General features: G+C 29.2%; 1 protein-coding gene across 1 annotated transcript in view; it reads right to left on the bottom strand.

The window, feature by feature from the left end:
- The window catches only part of LOC128550801 (uncharacterized), a 36,364-nt gene extending 14,237 nt beyond the window's left edge, over positions 1-22,127 (bottom strand). Inside the window, exon 1 of the mRNA XM_053530612.1 lies at positions 22,011-22,127. The gene's annotated coding sequence lies outside the window, so the exon portion shown is untranslated. The remainder of the gene's footprint in view (positions 1-22,010) is intronic.
- Positions 22,128-22,626: the final 499 nt, after the last annotated feature.

The following is a 22,626-nucleotide window of genomic DNA, read 5'->3' as shown; positions in this document are numbered from 1 at the left end:
CTTTGTACTTTATCAGTTCGTCTTGTTTATATTTTAATTTATTTGCTTTTTCTTTTTTATTTGGTTTTTTCGATTTTGATTTGCTAGTTATTGGACCATTTAGCTTCGTAATATTTTCAGTAACGTCATCTCTTGTAAACCCTGATATGTTTGTATGTCTTTTATTTCATCACCGAGCAACTCTAATTGTTTTTTAATCCCAGGTAATGCTTTTAACTGACTTGATAATTGTTCTTTTTGACTTTCTATACCTTCTGTAATTGGTTTATAAATTTCAGTATACATTTCTCGACCAGTAGCTTTTCTCTCTCATTATTTCATCTCTCTTAGCTCTTATCTTTTGCCCGACTAAGTTTTTTCTTATTCTTATTTCATTAAGTTTTGACTGCATTTATATAATAATGTAAGATAATGTAAAATAATGTAAGATAATATAAGATAATGTAAATTATTATATACAAATGGAAATTCCTAATTATGATACAGAAAACGATAAATCTAATAACTTTAAGCAATTTTATCCTTTTATGCCAGATTCGTGTTTTAGAATGTTAATTTGTGGATCTTCCGGATCAGGAAAAACAAATACATTAATGCATATGCTTTGAAAGCCTCTTATATATTATGATAAATTATACCTGTATGCTAAAAATCTAAAACAATCTAAATATCAATATTTAATTAACCACTTAAATAAAATTGCAAAAAGAATTAAAGTAGATCCAAACAAAATACTTGAATATTCTAATAATGAAATTGAACCCTGTAATGATCTTGAACCAGAAAAATAAAAAGTAGTAATATTTGATGATTTTATATGTGAAGAGAAAAAGGTTCAGAATGAAATAACAAAATACTTTATTCAAGGACGGCACAAAAACTGTTCTGTTATTTATTTTAGTCAGTCTTACTATAAAACACCAAAAGATATCCGAATTAACTGTTCACATTATATTTTATTTGAAAGTCCAGGTAAAAGAGAAAATGATATGATTTGTAATGAACAAAATATAGATTACAACTCTTTTGTTAATGCAACAAAACAAAAATATGATTTTTTATATGTTATATATATATATATATATATATATATATATATATATATATATATATATATATATATAAACCAAGGAAGTTTCTAAGAAAAAACTTTACTGGTATTTTATAATGGGAGTTTTTAATGATGTAAAACAAATAAGTGAACCTGATAGTATAAGTAAAGTTAAATTTGATATAGATTTAAGTGATTATGCCACAAAAAAACAATTCAAAAAGCTTAAAAAGGAAACGGAATCGTATCTTCACAGAAATAAAGAACTTGATAACACAATGAACAGAGCATTAGATACGGGAGGTAATGGAATAATCAACCTAGGGAATCCAGATAAAGCCAATGATGCAGTTTCAAAACGGTTTGTGTTTAAAAAAGTTCAAAGTGTAATAGAAAACTATAATCTTGAAGACATCAAAAGTATAAAACAAACATTAGAAGAAGAAGTAAGGAATATTGAAGAATTAACAAAAATTTTTAAACACAATTCATTATTAATAGTTGAATTACAAGGTAAAATTGAAAAAGAAATGAAAGCTATGGTTGATTCTATTAAAGAACTTGAAGAGAAATCTGATTCGACAGATGACAACATAAAAAAAGTATTTAGAACCAATTTTGAAAAGTTATACGATCAAGTTCAGGAATTAAAAGATAGTATGATTAAACATAAAGAACTAAAAGACAAAATTATTGAAGCTGAGAAAAAGTTACAAAATATGTATCAGTTAGAAATCAGAACAGAAATAAATAAACTAAATACTGAAATGGCAAAAAACAATCAAGATTTGTTCGATACATTTTCAAATAAACTTGCAGAATATAAATCTGAACTTGAAAAGGCAGCTTCACAAAGAGGTGATGATCATGACACAGCATTAAACAACCTTAAAAAAGAGCTTAATTCTAACATAGAAAAATTTAAGAAACAACTTCGGATCTTGATTAGTAATGTCAACACACGTTACAATTTGAAGTACGCGGAATTAAACTTACAGGTCTGTTACAAAAAGATATTAATGAATTTAATGATAAAATTAAAAAAATAGAAAATGATCTAGACTTTGTAGTTGAAAAATCAGTTAAGCAAGGAGAATTAATTACTGCTAATGCTAAAGCAATTTCCACTAATGCTGAAGCAATTACCACTAATACCGAAAAAATTACAAAAGTAAAAAATGTTTTCTTAAAACAAGAAACACGATTACCTAGAACAAAGAGTGTTGTTGACAATTTGTCTGCTTCTGAAGTTGCTACAACAAAACGAGTTGATGATTTAGCTGAAGTAATTCTTAAACATGAAGATAAATATAAAGCAATAGAAGAAAAACTAGAAAAAGTAAGACGTAAAGTGTTTCTTTTTGAATATTATAATAGCAGACAACTGCATGTAAAGAGTTATTATCTTAAAGGAATAAAATATGATTTTGAAGATAAACAATTACAACAAAAGGTATTAACTGAAGTGAATTTTTTTTGCATTATTTGGAATACGGGCTAATAAGATTACAGATTATAAAAGTTTTATTAAAACAAATCAATATCAAGCCGTGTTTCCAGGGAGAACAAACGAAAAGAGTGGAACTCAAGCCCAACAAGATGGGGATTACATAATCGAAATAAATATTATTATTAGCAACTCTGATAAAAAAAATTGATTCGTTTCTTTTTTCCTGGGAGGGTGTTCATACAAACGGATATGAGAATATAACATCTGAGGTTAAAAATACAACACTGGTTTTTAAGAAAAAAATTGAAATTATTTTAAGCAAAGGAACGGTGTTTTTTATTATTCCAAATTCAGACATATTAATAATAGGTAGTAAAGATTATACTGAATTTACTATAGAACCAGGAAGTTATGTCAGAGTCTATCTAGCCAATTAATTAATTTACATTTTTATATAATGGGAATATTCAATAATATAAATGAAAAAGTAAATAAATTAGATAAGGCAAATAATAAGATAACCTCCTTTGTTCTTAACATATGCAACAGAAGATACCGATAGTGGTTTACTTCAATGGAAAGTTGGTAATGCTAGTCCTGGTTTAGTTCAAAATGGTAATAATGTAACAATTAAACAAAATTACATCTTAATTATTCTTATAGATGCAATTAAATTAGATAAAGGGGATGTTAAATTAGAATTAAAAAACAAAGAAAATAAAATTCTTTAAAGTTACAATGCCAAAAATAACAGAAAAAATGAATCTATGTGACGGGACTATGTCTCTTAATTATGCTAATCAATTTCAAACAAATGATGTAATTTATATTAATTCTTTAAACGTTAAAATATTCAATTAACAATTTATGGTTCTAGCTAACAATTTATGGTTCTGTAATTTAACGATAAGCTAATGTATCAATACCATTATCAAGAATATATCTTTTATCGTCATAACATGATCCAGATGTTTTATTAATAACATAACTAGAAATATTATGCTTAGCAGAACGAATAGGTCTGGTTAGTTTGGGTTGAATTAAACAAAGTATCTTTGTAATTTTTATGAACTATTGCTTTCTTTACAACATGTTTTTTAATTCTTTTACATTTTTTAATATTAACTTCATTTTCTAATAAATATGAATACATTTTACTTCTTAATCCAACGAATTCAACAATGGGAATTCCGGCAGCCTCATCTTTGAATTTTCCAATTACTTTTTTATTATTTTTGAAATAAAATTTTGATTCAGAATCATAATCACTATTATCAAATAAATCTTTGTCCTTATAAAAATCCTTATATGCATCTTTGGTTTTAATTTCATAACATAATGAATCAGTGTCACTGAATAAAAGCTTTGCTGAACTTCCGTACTTTTCCTTAATGTAACTATAATGAAAATCATACATTAAATATTTTGATAAATCTAAAATACACATTCCAACATAACTGGGTCTGTTTAATAGTAAACTTTCTTTTATTCTATGAATACAAACAAATTCTTATTAAACATCGTTGAACTAACAAATGAAGGTTTCGCTATATACTTTGATAAAATATTTTCATCATGCGTCAGCTTAATATTGATTCTTTTGCGCAGATTTTCCATAGTCTTACCGAATACAGTTGTTCATAAACTTAAAAAAGTCTTTTTCAAATGAATTTACTTCAGATCTTTTTTGGGTATTAAAGTCAATATATTCTTTTAACCAAGGACTTTCGTTAAAAGTTAATACCCTATGAATTTTTGTTACTTTTAAACCTAATTGAACATAAAGTTTTTATAATGGACTACATATTGTTCTTTTTTCCTTAAAGTTGGAACCAACTTTTTTACATTGCTTTTTCCTATTTTTTAATTCTTCTTTAATAGTTTTACTATAATTGGAAAGCCATTCGTCTGGTATTTTATTTTTTTCAGGAACTAAGGGATAATCATTGTGAAGATCATGTAATTCTTTTGGATATTCAAGATCACATTCAATTATACAATTAGTATTGGCTTTTGCAATTAATTTCTTATATTGTTTTTCGGATATGAATTTAAAGTTCCCAGAGGGTAAAGTTCGCGACATAGCCCAACCGTAAAGATTATTGGCGTCGAGGTACATAATGTATTTAGATTCTAATTCGGGATCATAATCTTTCATATATTTATTGTTTGCTTTGCTATATCTATTTGAAATATAACTAATTCCACCTCTTAAGCCTTTTTCAATAAATAAATACATATCTATATCACTAATTAAATCTAAATTAACCTTGGTCATTTTTAACATTGCATCCCAAGCTAAACCAGGACTACTAAAATAGTGACAGGGATCTAATTTATAATATTCCAAACATAGTTTTCTAAAGTTCTCGAATATATCGGCTAAAAGTAAGATATAAGTTTTTAAATATAAATCATGATATTCTCCCATTGTTTTAATTTTAAATTTATTCCAAACATTTTAGCATGCTCATATTCATTGTCAGATATATGTGTTTCGTTTAAAATTGAATAAAACTCTTCTTTAGGAGGCACCTTCTCTTCTTTAAATTTTTTTAATGAATCCATGTAATCATATGGATAAATACCTTTTGTTTTTAATAATTCTGTATTTTTAGGAAATTCTTCCAGAAGATATTTAAATTCTGGGATATTTTTTGATAAATTATCCAATGATTGAGACATAAATTGAAAACTATCTATAAAAATCAAATCACTTACCAAAATGCCATATATCTTTCCATATTGTTCGGAATTACATTTATTTCTTTTTTAAATTTTCCTATATGCTGCATAATAAAATGCCTGTCGTAACCTTTTAAATTATGAACAACAGCTGTCTCCATAGGATGACACATTCCCCCGATGGCACTTTGAATGAATAGTTATGGCCGATGTTAGAGTTTAGAACCTTTGACCTACGGACCTGGGTCTTGCGTGCGACACGTCGTCTTACTGTGGTACACATTCATGCCCAATAATTTTAAAATCCATGCATGAATGACAAAGATATGGACCGGACACGCCCATCAATGCACTATCATGAAATATGACCTTTAACGTCTAAGTGTGACCTTGACCTTTGAGCTACGGACCTGGGTCTTTCTTGCGACACGTCGTCTTACTGTGGTACACATTCATGCCAAGTTATTTGAAAATCCATCCATGGATGACAAAGATATGGACCGGACACGAATGCACATCATGAAAAATGACATTTAACGTCTAAGTTTGACCTTGACCTTTGAGCTACGGACCTGGGTCTTTCGCACGACACGTCGTCTTACTGTGGTACACATTCATGCCAAGTTATTTGAAAATCCATCCATCGATGACAAAGATATTTACCGGACACGAAAATTGCGGACAGACCGACAGACTGACAGACCGACAGACCGACAGACGGACAGACGGTTCAAAAACTATATGCCTCCCTTCGGGGGCATAAAAATAACAGGAATTTTGTGAGTTAATTAATATTACACTCTGAATGAGCGCTTCTCCTAAATTTTCCTGTTATATGACAATGGTCACATACCGGAATGTCAGTTTTCTTATATTCTTTTCCACAAATGTGGCAAGATACCTGTTTTTTAAATTTGGCTGAGTCTTTTTTAGACATTCTCAAATCTTTCTTAAAGCTTTCATTAAATATTTCCTTACAATGTTCTTCTTCCTCGAGTATTTTTTCTATAAACTTATAAACCGCATCAGGGCCTCTGTAAATCGGAGTTGGTTTGGTAAAGTTATCGTCATAGCAACAAACAACTTTATAACCATAACCACAATCTATATGATTTTGATATTCTTCAGTAAATGAAGATTCAGGTGATGGTAAAGCAGTTCTAGTTATTGATTCGAAATCAGCATAAATTACAAAAGGGACCATTAATTGTTTGTAATAATTTTTGAAATATATTTTACTTCCCTCTTTTGGCATTTTTACGCCTTGAACGCCGTTAATAACTAAACAATTAGGAATGTGTTCATCCAATATTTTTTCTTGTGAAAAATTTTGTAAGCATGATTTACAAAAATGTTTTTTTTTCTTTATGTTTTGTTTTGTTAAACATTAATCTATTAACGTCTTTTATCCAGACATAATGTGTTTTTTTTCGTTATTACTAATTAGCAACATGTCACATCTTTCGGAATAATGAATTGTTGATATGTACAATGGATAAATACCTGTAGGTTCTTCATAACTATATATTAAATGAAATATCATTTTGAGTTTCTATTTTAGGTATTTGATTTATTGTAACAGGAAATTTTATTCCGGAGTAGTCTAATTCTTTTATATGTTTTTTTTGTAATTTGAAACTCTTTCGGAATGATTTTTGCAGGAAATTTAAAAACCAAATGGCACCATCTAAAACATTCATTATCATCATTCTTTATATTTATTAATCCTTTCTTATTATGTTGTAATTCTTTTGGTAATTCTAAGTAACTAGAAGCAGCTAATGGATTATATTTGTATCTCTTTATATAATGAACATCAACTGACTCTATTCTCCAACCACTTCCTTCTGAAATCCAATTACCGATCATATTTATTATTTCATCAAAAGCTTGACGTAAAGTGCTTTTTATTTCGTTTGTTTTAATAATAATTAAAACCTTTGGTTCAAAATAAGCTGATTTATATATTGCATCTGTATTACTAATTTTCGTAAAAGTTATTCCTAAAATAATATTTATTTTTATACCTTTTAAAGCTTTAAGTTCAGATTTAAGTGTTTCATAAGAGTCGTTTATAGTTAAATATAATTGATTCTTTGGGTCTTGTCTATATTCAATCTTAATTTCAAATTTCTTAAAATATTGTTATGTAGATTTCTCAATTTCCATCTATATATTATGTTTAGAAAAAAATCTTCAAGCAAAATGAAATAAAATTAAGAATATTTAAACTTACATCTTTTTCCGTCAATTTTTTATATTCCGCATTTTACTCGGTTTGTCCCTTCACAACACATTTTTATTAACCCAGCATTAATACCAAGTTCTTTGGATGCTTTGTAAGTGCTTTTATATGTTTTTTCATTATTGGTATCTAATTCAGTTGCAATAACTGTTTTGGGGCTGTTTCGTTAATTATTTGGTCTGGGGCAATCAAATAAACTTCCGGCATTTTCTTTCTCAGGTAACAAACAACCACAGTTCCATTCAAATAAATCTATATTCTTTTTATGAAGATAAGGATCTATAACAGTTTGTAATTTATCAATCACGTGTTTTCTATATTCATCACTAACTATTTGATCAAGTTTTGATTTAATAGCATTTCTTCTTTTAAGTACATTTTTATATGATTTTTCATCTTTATTCATTATTTCTCCTAAAGTGCTAGATAATTTTGGCATAATCATTCTGTCTACTTTTCTATTAACCATTATATAATATACTTATAGAAAAAAAATCTTTAAAAACACATGTTCCTCTTAAATCGTCCCATTTTTCAGTTTACAGCGAGGTCGCCTTTAATCCCATTTTCCATGTCTCTTCGAAACGAAAACTTTAATAGAGACAGGGATGAGGTAAGGTAAGCCGGGCAGTTATTATAGACCGAAGGAGTTATGCTCCAATTTGTAATATCCACAGTTGCTATTGTAAAATGGAACAGACGTAATACCGAACCTTCGAATAAACTTTGGTTTATATAATAATTTATATTTATAGAAAAAAATCTTTAAAACACACTTAAAGAAATCATATTGTTTTGAGAAATTGTTTTATATTATCTATATCTTTTGAATAGGTTTTTGAAGTTATTTTATCTAAATTATTATCAATTGTTAATATTTTTATGTTGTTTTTAACCATTCGATCTAACCATTCTTCATGTAATTTATGTAATTTCTCTAAATAATCTAAACTAACTTTGTTTTCTTCCGTTCTGTTTCTTTTTTGAAGTCTTTTAAGACATATTTCTGGGTTGGTTTTAACATAAATAAAAGCGTTAATTGGGTTTTTTCCGTATGGTTTTATAATATGATCGGTTAGGAAAAGATTATATAACGCCCACTCGGGGTCATTTATAACACCGTTGTCGTAATATTGTTTTGTAAAAACATTGCTGTTAGTTAAATAACATCGTTCAAGAAAAGAAACACCATCAAACTGTTTAGCAGAAGATAGCATTTTTATATGACTATTTAAAGTTGCTAATTGAAAAGGAAATGAATATTTGGAAGGTTCTTGGGAAGCAAGTTCAAATAGGTTATATGAATTATGACTTGGGTCCATAACATTTTGCCATTCATGAATTGGTTCTGGAATTATATTAAAATTAGGATTATATTCTTTAATAACATCTAAAAATGTGCTTTTTCCTGATGCAATATTACCTTCAACTGATATAATTTTTCTCATTTATATCAAATACTTATAGAAAAAAACACACTTAAAAATTCCTTCATATACATTTCAAAAGGCATTGAATAATGTTTTTCTTTTTGCGTTTCTAAAAGTATTGTAAAAATATCTTGAATAACTTTATTTGAATCTTCTTTATTTACTTTTCCTATTCGTGCTTTTGTTATTAGTTTTTTTTTTTTGTGATGATGTAATTTTAAGATAGCTTTTTTGTCTCCGACTTTTAGTCTATTAATAAATATAGTAATTACTGATGGAACAGCGCAAGCAACTGCTACAAATATAGGAATAGCTGGAACAAGTGCTAATGCAGCTGAGCAGCCAAAAATACCTGCTGTAATTTGTAATCCTGTATTTACTCTTCCATAAAATTTATAACTTTTTCTGTAAGCAGCAGCAAGTTTAGTCAAGTAAATAATTAATTGATCTATTGTTTCTATTTCAGTAGAAATTAGATTTTTATTACTCATTTATATAATATATTTTTTAAATTTAAATTTCTTCCAATTCATTAAACGGAATCCAACTATTAAATTTTTCACTATAACCTTTCCACTTTACTAAAGCTTGTTTTTTCTTATAGTCTCGTTTGATAACTTTTCCTATTCTAAAAACCTCTTGTTTAGTAGGTAAAAGTTCTTGCTCATAAAATGAACCCTGAATCATTTCATCATTTAAATCTTTTATAGTGTATGTTCTGGGATTTGTATTATTAATTCCATGAATATAAATATCTCCTCTGTCCAGTTTGGTGTATATCCTTTTTCAAAGTGTCGTTTAAGTTTGCTTAAGCGAACCTGATCACCAATTTTAAACTTTGGTTTACTCTTTGGTATCTTTAAATTACCATATAAATTGAAATAAACAGTACCTTTATTTAAGTTTTTACTGGCTTCAGTCGGTGTCATTTTTATACTAGAATGTTTTGTTTTGTTATATTTATCAACCATATCCTGCAAATTATCTAAATAAGTGTAAGTATTATTTGCTGTAAAATATTTCCACATTATTCTTTTTAAACTTCTATTAAATCTTTCGATTACTACAGCTTTTCCTTCCTTAAATGTATGATACATGTTAATCTTATTTTTATTCAAAAATGACTCAAACTTTTTATTATAAAATTCTTTTCCTTCATCTACCCATAAATTGGCAGGTGTTCTACCTTCCGGAATTATTTGTTCAAATGCTTCTTTAACAGATTCTCTAGTTTTATTCTTTAATGGAATAACCCAAGCATATTTGCTGAATATATCAATAACGGTTAACAAGTACTTTACACCTTTATTATATTTTGAAAAAGCTTGCATATCAACTAAATCAGCTGACCAAGTATCATCAATGTCACGAGCAATCACTCTTCGTTTAAGAAATTTTCGTTTAATTGGTTTATGTAATTCTTCTGCTAATTCATCACTCCAGCGGTAGCTCAGAGTTACCGGCTCTGCAGTTATTTCGGGGGTCTTTTTGAGTAAATACGCTACCACCTTTTCCCGTTTTTTGACTTTCGTTTTTGTCCGAGACCAAGTTTGTATTTCATATTAATTGCAGGTTTTACAACTAAATGTTTTGCAATCTTTTCTCCAAATGTTTTTGATTTAGTGTTATTTAAATTAGACAACATTTGTTTATCGCATTCGTTTTTACTTATTCCTGAATCATAATAGTAATCGTGGGTCATACATACTACATCCAATTCATTTATGGGTTGCCCATTATCTAGGGGATTTCCTGGTCCACAATAGTTATATCCTGGAAGTGTGATTCCTTACTTAGGTAATAAAAGTAACATTGCTTTATGAATATCTAAATTACCCCCTGTACTTTTAACAAACTTTGATTTCATTCTTCCACAAGATTTACATTTTGCTTTTATCATTTTTCTCCCGTTTTTTGCTGTAACATAATGAGGATTTATATTATCAGTAAATTTTCTTTCTTTCAAACAATATATTTTATTCTGTAAACTCATCATATCATATGTATTTAAAACTTTTTATTTTTTCATTTGGTCAAAGGGACAAAACTCCACACGGCTTAACTTATATAGTAGCTAAAATCAGGAACATGAATTCTCACAAGAGAGATTTGCCACGTTGACAAAAATGAATGTTAAGTGTCACGTTGACAAAAATGAATGTTAAGTTCCACGCTGGTAAAAATGACAGTTAAGTTCCACGTTGGTAATAATGAATGTTAAGTTCCACGTTGGCAAAAATGACGCGGGCGGTTATTGATTTCTCACTAGAGAGAATTAATGTTAGTGTGTAAAGTTAATATCGGTTTTAAGATATTTTTTAAGATACTTTTTAAAGTTAAATATATATTTTTTATATATTTTTCAGTACTTTATTTTAATCTAAAAACTTCAGAGGTGTATTTAGTAGAAATAATTTACCAAAAACAAAATTAAATAAGGGGTGTGGAATAATCAATTTAGATGACTCTATGGGACCGGGAACACATTGCGTTTGTTATTTTAATACTCTTTACTTTGATCCATTTGGTTTGGCACCACCTAAACAAGTAATTAGGTATATACCAAATGTAAAGTACAACAATATTCAATATCAGAGCAAAACGAGTGTATTATGCGGCAATTATTGTTTATTTTTCATAAAAATGTTACAAAACGAAGTACCGCTGTATGATTTGTTGTATAAAATATTAAAACCTAATAGTCAAGGAGAGAATGAACAGGTAATAATAAATTATTTCTGTTAATCAAGGTGATTGTTACTGTTTATTTTTAATAAAATAAATTTGAAAAATATTTTTAGATTAAAATTAAAAAATATTGTTTTTTAATTTTCAAAATGTGGTAAAAAGTACGTCAGAAGCGTTATATAACTACTAACTTTGATAAATGTAGTATAAGAAATGGGGGGTTTGGTGAACAAATGGAACGAATGGAACGAGTGAAGTGAGTGAAATGAGTGGAATTTTGTCCCGAAACCCCCATTTCTTATACTAATCCCGCTCGTGATGAAATAATGCACGGATGGGCACCTGGGTTCTTCCTCCACCATGAAAGCTGGAAAGTCGCCATATTACCTATAATTGTGTCGGTGCGACGTTAAACCCCCCCCCCCCCCCCCCCCCCCCCCCCCCCAAAAAAAAAAAAAAAAAAAGAATAGTATACATACAGATTTTAACTACTTTAAAATATAACACATTTTACAACAATTCAAGAATCGTGAAATTATTTGAAATAAATATAAAAATAAAATGCAAGATATGAACAAAATAATTTTGCAACTTCCTTCATATTTTAACCAAAGTTTAAAACAAATCCAACATTTTCAGTATAGGCAAAGCTGTCGATCAAAACCAAGAAATGACTATAAAATCTGTGAAACAGCTGAACCTATTGTCAAAATATATTTGTGGTCGTTTACTGTGCTCACCACTAAAAACAATCCTATTTGACCTAAATATGGCCAAATAACGCTCATTTTCTCCAAAGTCTGTGATTTCATCAATATTCAATGACATGTTTTGATGAAACAGACGTTTTTTATTCTTAATATTTCAAAAGTGTTACAGCTCTCAGAAGGTTGTTAATTTTATATACAACATATAGCAAATATATTCGCTACTGTACAGCCTATATCTGCTGAAATATTTTTGTGCGTTTCTTACGCTAAATACACGTTTATCGATATCATGGTACCCGAATAATCCAAACTCTGTTCAGTGACCCTAACTCAGTGCCAATATGGCGGATGTAAAGCCGATACAACTTTGTTTTCTGTGTAATTTCGATGTATAAAGGAATGTTTCGGTTGTTACGTCTGTCTCCATTGATTAAGTGTATATTGATTTCAAAATGTATCATGTAAAATATAGCAACCCTTGTGTTTTTAGGTGGAATACCGACGAACAAGGCAAACTTTGCAATGAAAATGTATACAAAAAATCTTTAAAAATACTTATATGCTTTTGATGCCTCTACTATTTTGCTGTTTGAAAGCAAAAATATACTGCTTTATAGGCCCGTTTACACTATGTTGTTAACCCACTACATGTTGACACAATACATGTCCAAATGTACTGACAGCGAGAAAAGGGATAAAAATCTAACTTCGAGTTGATAAAAACCGAACTCTTTTTACATGAGGAATGGATAAAATCCTAACTTACACGAAATCGCGGGAAGAATAAACACCTAACTGACTAGTATTCTATAGAAATGAATGAGTTGACATGTACATGTACATGGTCTGATTATTGTAAACATTACTTTACTTTATAAGAGGTGTTGTCTATAAACTTTGCCATTAATTCTACAAGATGTTAAATGTATGCCCACTACAGTCAAATATTTTTTCATACTTTTAATATTATGCAAATAGCAATGTTTGCAAAAAGCTGGTAAAACTCTTGAAAATAATTCAATATGAAAGTCAAAATTATTATCTAATTATATAAGAAAGTATTTAATACCACCGATGTTCGAAGTTCTGTAACCCACAACATTCTCTTCCTCCATCTCTCTCTCTCGTTCTCACTGTTTCAGAAGAATTGCGTTTTTGTTTCATATCTCGTATATCTTATAGTGTAAGAGATTTTATAGAGTTGCTAATGGAATATTTTGATATAATGTTTAAATGGGATTAGATTTATGATTAATTATTAACTGACAGAGCCGGGGTGTGGAAATCCACACATTTTTCACTTGTCCACAGACACTTAAAAATCCACTTGTCCATTGTCAAATTTCACTCGCTCGGATTTGTAATATGAAACCTTCATGAAACAGACTGGAGAGTTCTATAAGGACAATGAAAAGAAAAGCATATCACAGTAACTGCGGTAAAAAAATAAGCTGTTAAAATATTTGCCTTTTAAAGTTTATAAAAGTCTGAAATCGCGTAAGCAGACTTCGGGATCTTTTGATGCCATGCCCGAAACACTGTCCACGCAATGGTGCAAAGCCAGATAAATTCAGAGAAAGACTCTTAAAACGTTCCGACTTGTTTTTAGTTATATTTGCGATCTCTGTGTGCTTTTGATTTTCATTTGGCTGACTACCGGCTCCCATATTTCCTTTGACAGTGACTTATTGTCTCAGCAGTTGGAATTCTATTAACAAACTTTTTTTTTATTATTAAATATTTTTATTTCTCTATGTTCACAAAGACATATTTTCATTTTCCACACACACACACACACACACACACACACACACACACACACACATGTATACCTGAACAAAAACAACAGCAATATGAAAAACATACACACATCCATATATATATGCATATGCACACACCCACACACTCACACACGACTGTATTCACAAAAAAATGCATATGCAGATATCAGCAGGTATAATGATAATGAAAAAAGAATTACAAAAAAAAAAAAGAAAAGAAGATACATCTACCGCTACTCTTGAAGTTTTGTTGTTGTTTTTTATAATATTTAATTTAAAAAGACTGCATAGGATAGGATATCTTTCCATTTCTGATAATGTTTTTCTATTTTGTCGTGCTGCAATGCTATACAGCTTTCGATTTCAAGTCTACTCCAAAGATATTTTAGGAAGAAATTTAAATTTGGTGTACATTTTCTTACTTTACAATTATAAATATAATATTTTGCTACTAGAAGAATAAAATTTTTCGTGTCCTTTTGTTTGTCTTTTTCTGTGATTAAGAAAGAAATAGTAGAGCAGTTAAGATCTAAATGGAAGTTTCGTTCATGAAAGTAACTTTTAAGCTCCCACCAAAATTTTTGTGCGCATGGACATTCCCAAAATAAGTGTTCGATAGATTCAACTTTCATTGAACAGAAGTCACATATATTCGATACGACCTTTTTTTGTTTTAGCATACTTTTATTTGTCGCGATTATTCTGTGCAGATATTTAAATTGAAAATTTCTATATTTACTATCTATACTTGATGTTAGTATATTTTTATATATTTGTTTCCATTTTAAATCTGCATTTGGTATGATGTTTTTCCATTTATTTTCTGCCGTGTTCGGAGATATTTTATCATTTTTCATTTGATGTTCATACAAGTATTTATTTGTTTTCTCTACATTCAAATTTTTTTTTAAATGTCTTTGTTTGGTGTATCATTTCTAATATTGTCTGTTTTAATTTTACTTTTTATTTCCTGTGGTATGCATCTAACTAAAGTCATATACTTAAGATAATCTCCACTTGGAATATTATATATCTTTTTGATATTGTCAAATGAATACATCTGATTAATTCTAAAATCATATAAATGTTCTAGGTATATAATTCCCCTTTAAAACCAAGATTTATAAAAAAGGGTTTTGTTGTTCGTTTTTACTTTGTAGTTATTCCATATACTTTTCCTTGTTTGGGTTTATGCATTCGGGAATTAGTTTGACTTTATTCCATGATAAAATGATATCTCTTAGAAACGGACAGTGTTTAAAATTTTCTTGTATATCCTTTTCATTTATTTGACACTCAAATATTAAGTTTCCACCAAGTTTTTCCAACTTAGATTGATATATAGATTTTATAAAAGAGTCATGTTCATTATTTATAAATTTCTTTACCCAACTAGCTTTTGTAGAGTATATAAATTTATGAAGGTCAATCATTTTTATACCACCATTTAAGTAGTCTTTCTTCAATGTATCTCTTTTTATTTTGTCCGGCTTTCCATCCCATATAAGGTCAAACATACATTTTTCTAAAGATGTTATTGTCTTTATATTTGGGGATGGTAAAACAGAAATATAGTATATCAATTTTGGGAGAGCAAAAGATTTAATAACTGTAACTTTACCAAGCAGGGTTAATTTTCTGTGTTGCCATTGCTTAAGACAATTTTTAAATGATTCAATTTGTGGTTCAAGATTTTTTTGATATGATAGGTTAGTGTTTGTGTAGAAAGTTATTCCTAATGATTTTGCGCTATCTGATGTCCAGTGAAAATTTCGATTTTGACAGTATTTAACATCAGAGTTGCATAAAGAGCCTGCTTTTAGCACATGGCATTTGCTTTCGTTTAGTTTAAGTCCTGAAATTTTGCCAAAATCATCTAATACTGCTATTAGGGTTTCAAAGGACCTCTTTGAGCCGTCTGTGACAAACGTTGCGTCGTCTGCAAATAAAACGTTCTTGATTTCAGTTGTGTTAACTGAAATGCCTTTTATATTTTTGTTTTTCCAAATACAGTTAGATAGCAATTCAATACAGACAATGAATAGGTAGGGAGAGAGTGGGCACCCTTGGCGAACGCCTCTTTTAATTCTAAAAAAGTCCGACATATGTCCATTGTTGATTACACAACTTTTTGGGTCTTTGTGAAGGAGTTTTATCCATTGCAATATATTGCTTCCAAAGTTAAAAAAAATTAATGTTTGAAACAAAAAGTTATAATTAAGACTGTCGAAGGCTTTTTCAAAATCAGAGAAAAACAAAATTGCATCTTGGTCTGTAATTTCCATCTGTTCTAAGACTTCAAAGATAAGACGTATGTTTTCTCCAATATACCTTCCTTTCGTAAAACCTGACTGACTTTTATTTATTATCAAAGGTAATACTTTTTCTATTCTGTTGGCTATGACTTTAGATATTATTTTATAATCGATATTCAGTAGGCTGATAGGTCTCCAATTTTCTATATATAACGTATCTTTATTAGTTTTAGGTAGGAGTGTAATTATGCTCTGCTTTTGAAGCTCTGTTAATGTTTGATGTTCAAAAGAATATTTGATAGATTTTATATAAAACTTCTTGATATCTTTCCAAAAGATTTTGTAAAATTCAGTTGTCAACCCGTCTGAACCGGGACTTTTATTGTTTTTCATATCTTTTAATGCTGTTGCGAATTCATATTCTGTTATTTCTGTATTTAAATTTCTATTTGCTTCATCACTTAGAACTGGCATTGTTGGATCCATAAAATCAAAGTTAGATGTTTTTTGTTCCACATCTGTATAAAGGTTTTGATAGAACATCTTTTGTTCTTGAATTATTTTATTTTGATCTGTTATCAAACACCCGTTTACATTTATCTCATTCATTATTTTTTTCTCAGCATGTTTTTTCTCAAAATTTGAAAACAGTTTACTATTTTTTTCACTATATTCCACATTGAGCTTTTGCTCTAAGTATAATTCCGTTTATCTTTTTATCATAAAGTTCATTTAACGCAACCTTACATTTGTCAATTTCTTTATTTATATCATTGACTTTATCAATACGTAATTCTGATATCAATTGTTCATTCAAATCTTGTAATATGGATATTAATTCTTTTTCTTTTTTATCATCTTCCTTTTTTTTTTGTTTACTTGCAAACTTGATAGTTTCATTTCTTATGTTGCCTTTAATAATTTCCCACATCGTATTTGGATTCGTACCCGCATTTATCTCGGCTGTTTCCTTTATTATATTTCGTATGGTTCTTTGATATTCCTCCTTTAATAAAAGATTATTATTTAATTTAAAGTAGCCATTTCCTTTCAGTTGTGTTTGAGTATTTAAGGAAAGAGTTATTCTTGAATGATCTGATTTATATCCGTTTTCTATTTTACATGAATTAGTGTTGTTAATAAGGTTTTGCGATAGTAGAAAATAGTCGAGTCTACAAAATATTGCAGGTTTATTATTTGAATGCCTTGTGAATTTCATTTTATTTGGATGTTTTATCCTCCAAACATCTAAGATATTAAATTTCTCTATTAGTTCTTTAATTTTTTGTCTACACTTTTTATGAGTATCTTTACGCCCATTCTTTTTGTCTAAGTTTGGATCTAGAATAGTATTGACATCACCACCTATTATTAAGTCTTTATCATCATTGTCTACAAGAAAATCATCTAATTTTTCAAATAGTGATACCTCGTCTGTATTTGGTCCATAGATATTGAGGATAATATACGTTTTACTCTCAAGTTTAAATTCGATTGCAATTAACCTTCCACAGACTACCTCTGTGTATTTTATATCATTACAAACAAATTTGTTGTTGATTAGAAAGCATACACCTGCGCTGTTATTGTTTTCGCCGCTAAAATAGGCTTTTCCACCCCAATCTGATGTCCAGTTCTGAAATTTGAGTGAATTTAAGTGTGTCTCTTGTAAAAGGCTTATATCATAGTTTTTTAGCTTTAGCCATTCAAACATTTGTTTCCGTTTTAAAGTGTTACCTATCCCTCTTACATTGAAACTACAAATTTGCATAGTCATGTCAATGTGGCGTGAACATTTTTTACATTAAAAGGTACGGTAGATGATCTTACAAAAATGATATCTAAATAGAATATCATGATACATTTGTAACTGACTCATCATGTCGCAAAAGGATATATATACATATATATACATACATCTTCGTTACTTATGTAGGTACATCTGTATACGGTACAATTTGGAAAAAAACACCCATTTTATGATGAGCAAAAATGAAGAAATATCTACAATTTACAATTGCATGGGTAAAACATAGATAGTGTTGTGTTTTCTATCTGCTTAACATCTGTACTATATATCTGTATAAGATTTGACTGAAAATAGTGACTTCATCATGAATAAAAAGTGGGAATATCTATGATTTTAAAATACATGGACCACTAACCACCGGACATGTCACGAGAAAACTCCCACATAAACTATCCTGATGAACCTCATTAAAGAAATTGTTATGTTCTATATTTCAATTTGGCATATTCGGATGTTTCTTCTGTATTTTATGTATATGATTTGTCTGAAAAAAATAACGACTTTATCATAAACAAAAAAGTGGAGATACCTATAGTTTTAGAATACATGGACATAATAAGGATATTTTTGTGTTTTCATCTCTATCTGTTTGAAAAAATAATGACTTTATCATAAACAAAAAAGTGGAGATACCTACAGTTTTAGAATACATGGATATAATAAAGATATTTTTGTGTTTTCATCTCTATCTAACATATATAATGGTACTTTATTTATATCATGTATCTGTATATGATTTGACGAAAATTAACGACTTTATTATAAAAAAAAAGGGATATTTATAGTTTTAGAATACATGGGTGTAATAAGGATATTATTATGTTTTCTATCTCCATTTAACATATTCTGATATTTTTTCTATACTATATATATGTATATGATTTAACTGAAAATAACGACTTTATCATAAACAAAAAGATGGAGATATCTATAGTTTTCGAATACATGGATATAATAAAGATAGTGCTATGTTTCCTATCTCTATTTGACACATTCTGATATTTCTTCTATTCTATATATATGTGTACAGTTTGACTTAAAATAACGACATTTTCATAAACAAAAAGATGGAGATATCTATAGTTTTAGAATACACGGGTTTAATAGAGATGTTGCTAACTTTCTTATCTCTATCTAACATATTCTGATATTTCTTCTATACTATATATCTATACAAGATATATCTTAAAATTAACGACTTTTTTGTGAACAAATAGTGGGAGAATCAATAGTTATAAGATATATAGGCATGGTAAAAATATTATAATAATTGTAGCATGTTTAACATATTGTAATATTTCAACTACATTTACACTAAACACCTTTCTACCGTAACACTCAATATAAACTCTATTACAGTTTTTTAGTGAATAAGAGATATATGCGAGAGTGCCTTATTTTTAGTGCCGTAGATTTCTTAGCCTCGTAAGTACAACGGTATGCACATTTACGGACTGATACATAGTAGTTAAGAAAGTTATATGTGCGTTGATGTATAAAATTCTAGTAATTCACAAAAGAGCGAAAACCAGATGCGCTTTTACGTCAGTAACGCATTTAAGTTTCAATGCGTAGGGGTTTAGCTGTATAATCTATAGTATCCATAACCACATACATTCACTAGATCCGTTTATATTCTTTGACTAATACATAGTAGTTTAGAAAGTTATATGTGCATTTATGTATAAATTATAGTAATTCACAAAAGAGCAAAAAAAAAAAAAAAAAAAAAAAAAAAAAAAAAAAAAAAAAAACAAATGCGCTTTTTACGCCAGTAACACATTTAAGTTTCAGTGCGTAGGGATTTAGCTGTATAACTTATAGTATCCATAACCATATACATTCACTAGTTCCGTTTATATTTTGTGACTGATACATAGTAGTTCAAAAAAAGTTTTATGTGCATTTATGTATAAAATTCTAGTAATTCACAAACGAGCGAAAAACATATGCGCCTTCTACGCCAGTAGCGCATTTAAATTTCAATGCGTAGGGACTTAGCTATATAATCTATAGCATCCATAACCATATACATTAGCTACTTTCGTTTATATTTTGTGATTCACAGTCGAATTCACAGAAAAAAAAACCCCCAACGTTCGACAAAAAAATGTATCTCTTGCCTTATTTGCCAAGACTATTTCTGTGCACATTTAAAGACATCTACATGTTATTTATACAACGATTTGGTATATATACAAAATAAGAGTACTTCTACCTCTGTACGTGCGCGACACATTAACAAACTTGTCGAAATACTTTTTTAAGTTGTTTACGTTTCTAATTTTTTATCATAGTCAACGACTTACAATGTGCGCGAGACCTAGCCAAAGAACCAATCAGATTATGGAAAGTGATGCTTAAGACACAGATGTATGTGTTTTGTAAATCTGCAACAATCGACAGGCTCTCAGCAAGTGCATCGCGGATTTCATACATTAAATTATCTTTATCACCTCCAAACACTTGAAGTAACACACACGCTAAATGATATTTTTTGTTTTCTCATTTTATACCTGAAAAAGTCTACTTGTCCGGGGACACAGAATGAAAAATGCACTTGTCCGCCGGCAAACAATCATAAGTTGGACAAGTTGGACATAGGAATCCCACATCCCTGCAGGGGTGGGTGGGTTCAAGAACTTCGAGCATCTATAGTTCATACATTAAGCACAGACGAATAGCTACGTTTTCGTTTGGTTAGGTCTTTATCCATTCTAAGTTCGTATTTATCCAGCATTGTTTCCTATACCAGTCAGGAATTATCCGCAAATCTAAACCCACCTCATAATCAATACAGTTTTCAAGCTATAAAAATGAATTTCAAACTTTGATACTATTAAACATTGTCAAAGAGATGTTTACTGAACTAATACAGTTGATGAGTAAGGTCTTATTGCAATTTATAGTACTTTAAAACAGTTAGAAACATAAAACATGTTCATTTTAAAGATTTCTTCGAGTACATTTTAATGAATTCCAGCAACATAATGTGACTCGTCGATTGGAATATTTAGTACACAAAACAAGTTATCAATGAAAGGGTATTATGGCTATCAAAAGTTTTACGCTAACATTGCATACTAACATAAAACATGAAAAAGACAAGGAAATTAACTACATACATCGTCTTTCTGTCAGCCATGTTGGCACTGAGTTAGGGTCGCTGAACAGAGTTAGGATTATCCGGATACATAGTGTGAGGTATGGACGACAAGATAACATAGATACATGTATTGATTTATACGGAGTGTCTACTCGCCGTAGATTAGACATTCTTGTTACTATTCAAAATCTCAGCTTTATTTATTTAAGATAACCAATGTCAACATAAACTGCTATCTTATAAAAGGTTACGTTTAAAAAAATCCAAAATGGCACTGTTATGTATGAAATAACCTTAACTTTAATTGTCTGTTTAGAATTAAGGCATAATGACTATATTTAAGAAATATTGCTTGAATCTGTGGCATAGTAATACTTACGTACACTTTGATCCATCCCGTCGGTTACACTCTAAATATATATAAAAAAATTAAGTTTTCATTAAGGGGACGCAGACTTTAAAATTAGAAAAAAGTAGGTGGACGGGGGTGAAAACTGAGTTTTTCTTGACCTTTTGTACCCCCTCACTAAAAGATATATATAACAGCTGTCTCCAAAACTAGGGGAGCAAAGTTCCATTATGGGTGTGACCACCCCCACCCCTTTTGGGGGTTTCTGGGAACACTGGGTGGAGTATGATAACAAAGTTTCGGTACATGAAATGGATACTATTTTAACTGTTATTAGTACACAAAGGAATGCTCACTAAAATAAAGATGAATAAAAACTCAAATAAGAAAGTTATTGTTGAATTACATACGAATTAATAAGTTTTTTATGTGAAAATAATAGCACTTTACCTTGTCCAAACATTTATCAATATCCTACAGATACTAATTTAAAGAAAAAAGTAAAATACGTTCACTATCTTTATTTTCACTTTGTATACCGTAAGCTTAAACACGGTATTTAGTTTGTTTACAAAGTAGAGCATATGAAAAGATATGGTGGCCAAGGAAGGCCACATTCCAAAACTAAAAGAGTATATTCCCCTTAATACATTAAACGATCATTGTTACAGAAGTCGAGTTGCTTGCAATAAGGGCCTAGAAATGATTCCATTATTAATTTTCAACTTGGTATTCACAAAATACAACGCACTTAAAAATCGAAACAGATTCAACAAACTTTTGAAAATGTGTTTTCTTAAAAATCTTTAAAATATGGTATGAAATTTGGTCGAGATGTCAAATCAATGTGAATATGTGCAAAATAACTTTTATATCTCATTCATAAAACTTACTATAATACACAGCAGGAATGTCAATGATCTAAACTCGACAAAAATACAATTATCCTCACTTTTATGCCATTTAAGATGTGTCCTTGAATTCTTCACCATACTTTTCATTACTCTTTTTCCACGTGTTGCACGAGACAGCTGTCATTCACGTAAAAAAACGGGGTCAGACAAGT

This window comes from Mercenaria mercenaria, chromosome 18, assembly GCF_021730395.1.
Source record: "Mercenaria mercenaria strain notata chromosome 18, MADL_Memer_1, whole genome shotgun sequence".
NCBI lineage: Eukaryota > Metazoa > Mollusca > Bivalvia > Venerida > Veneridae > Mercenaria > Mercenaria mercenaria.
Note: the sequence above shows the minus strand (reverse complement) of the source record. Positions and strands in the feature narration are given on the sequence as shown.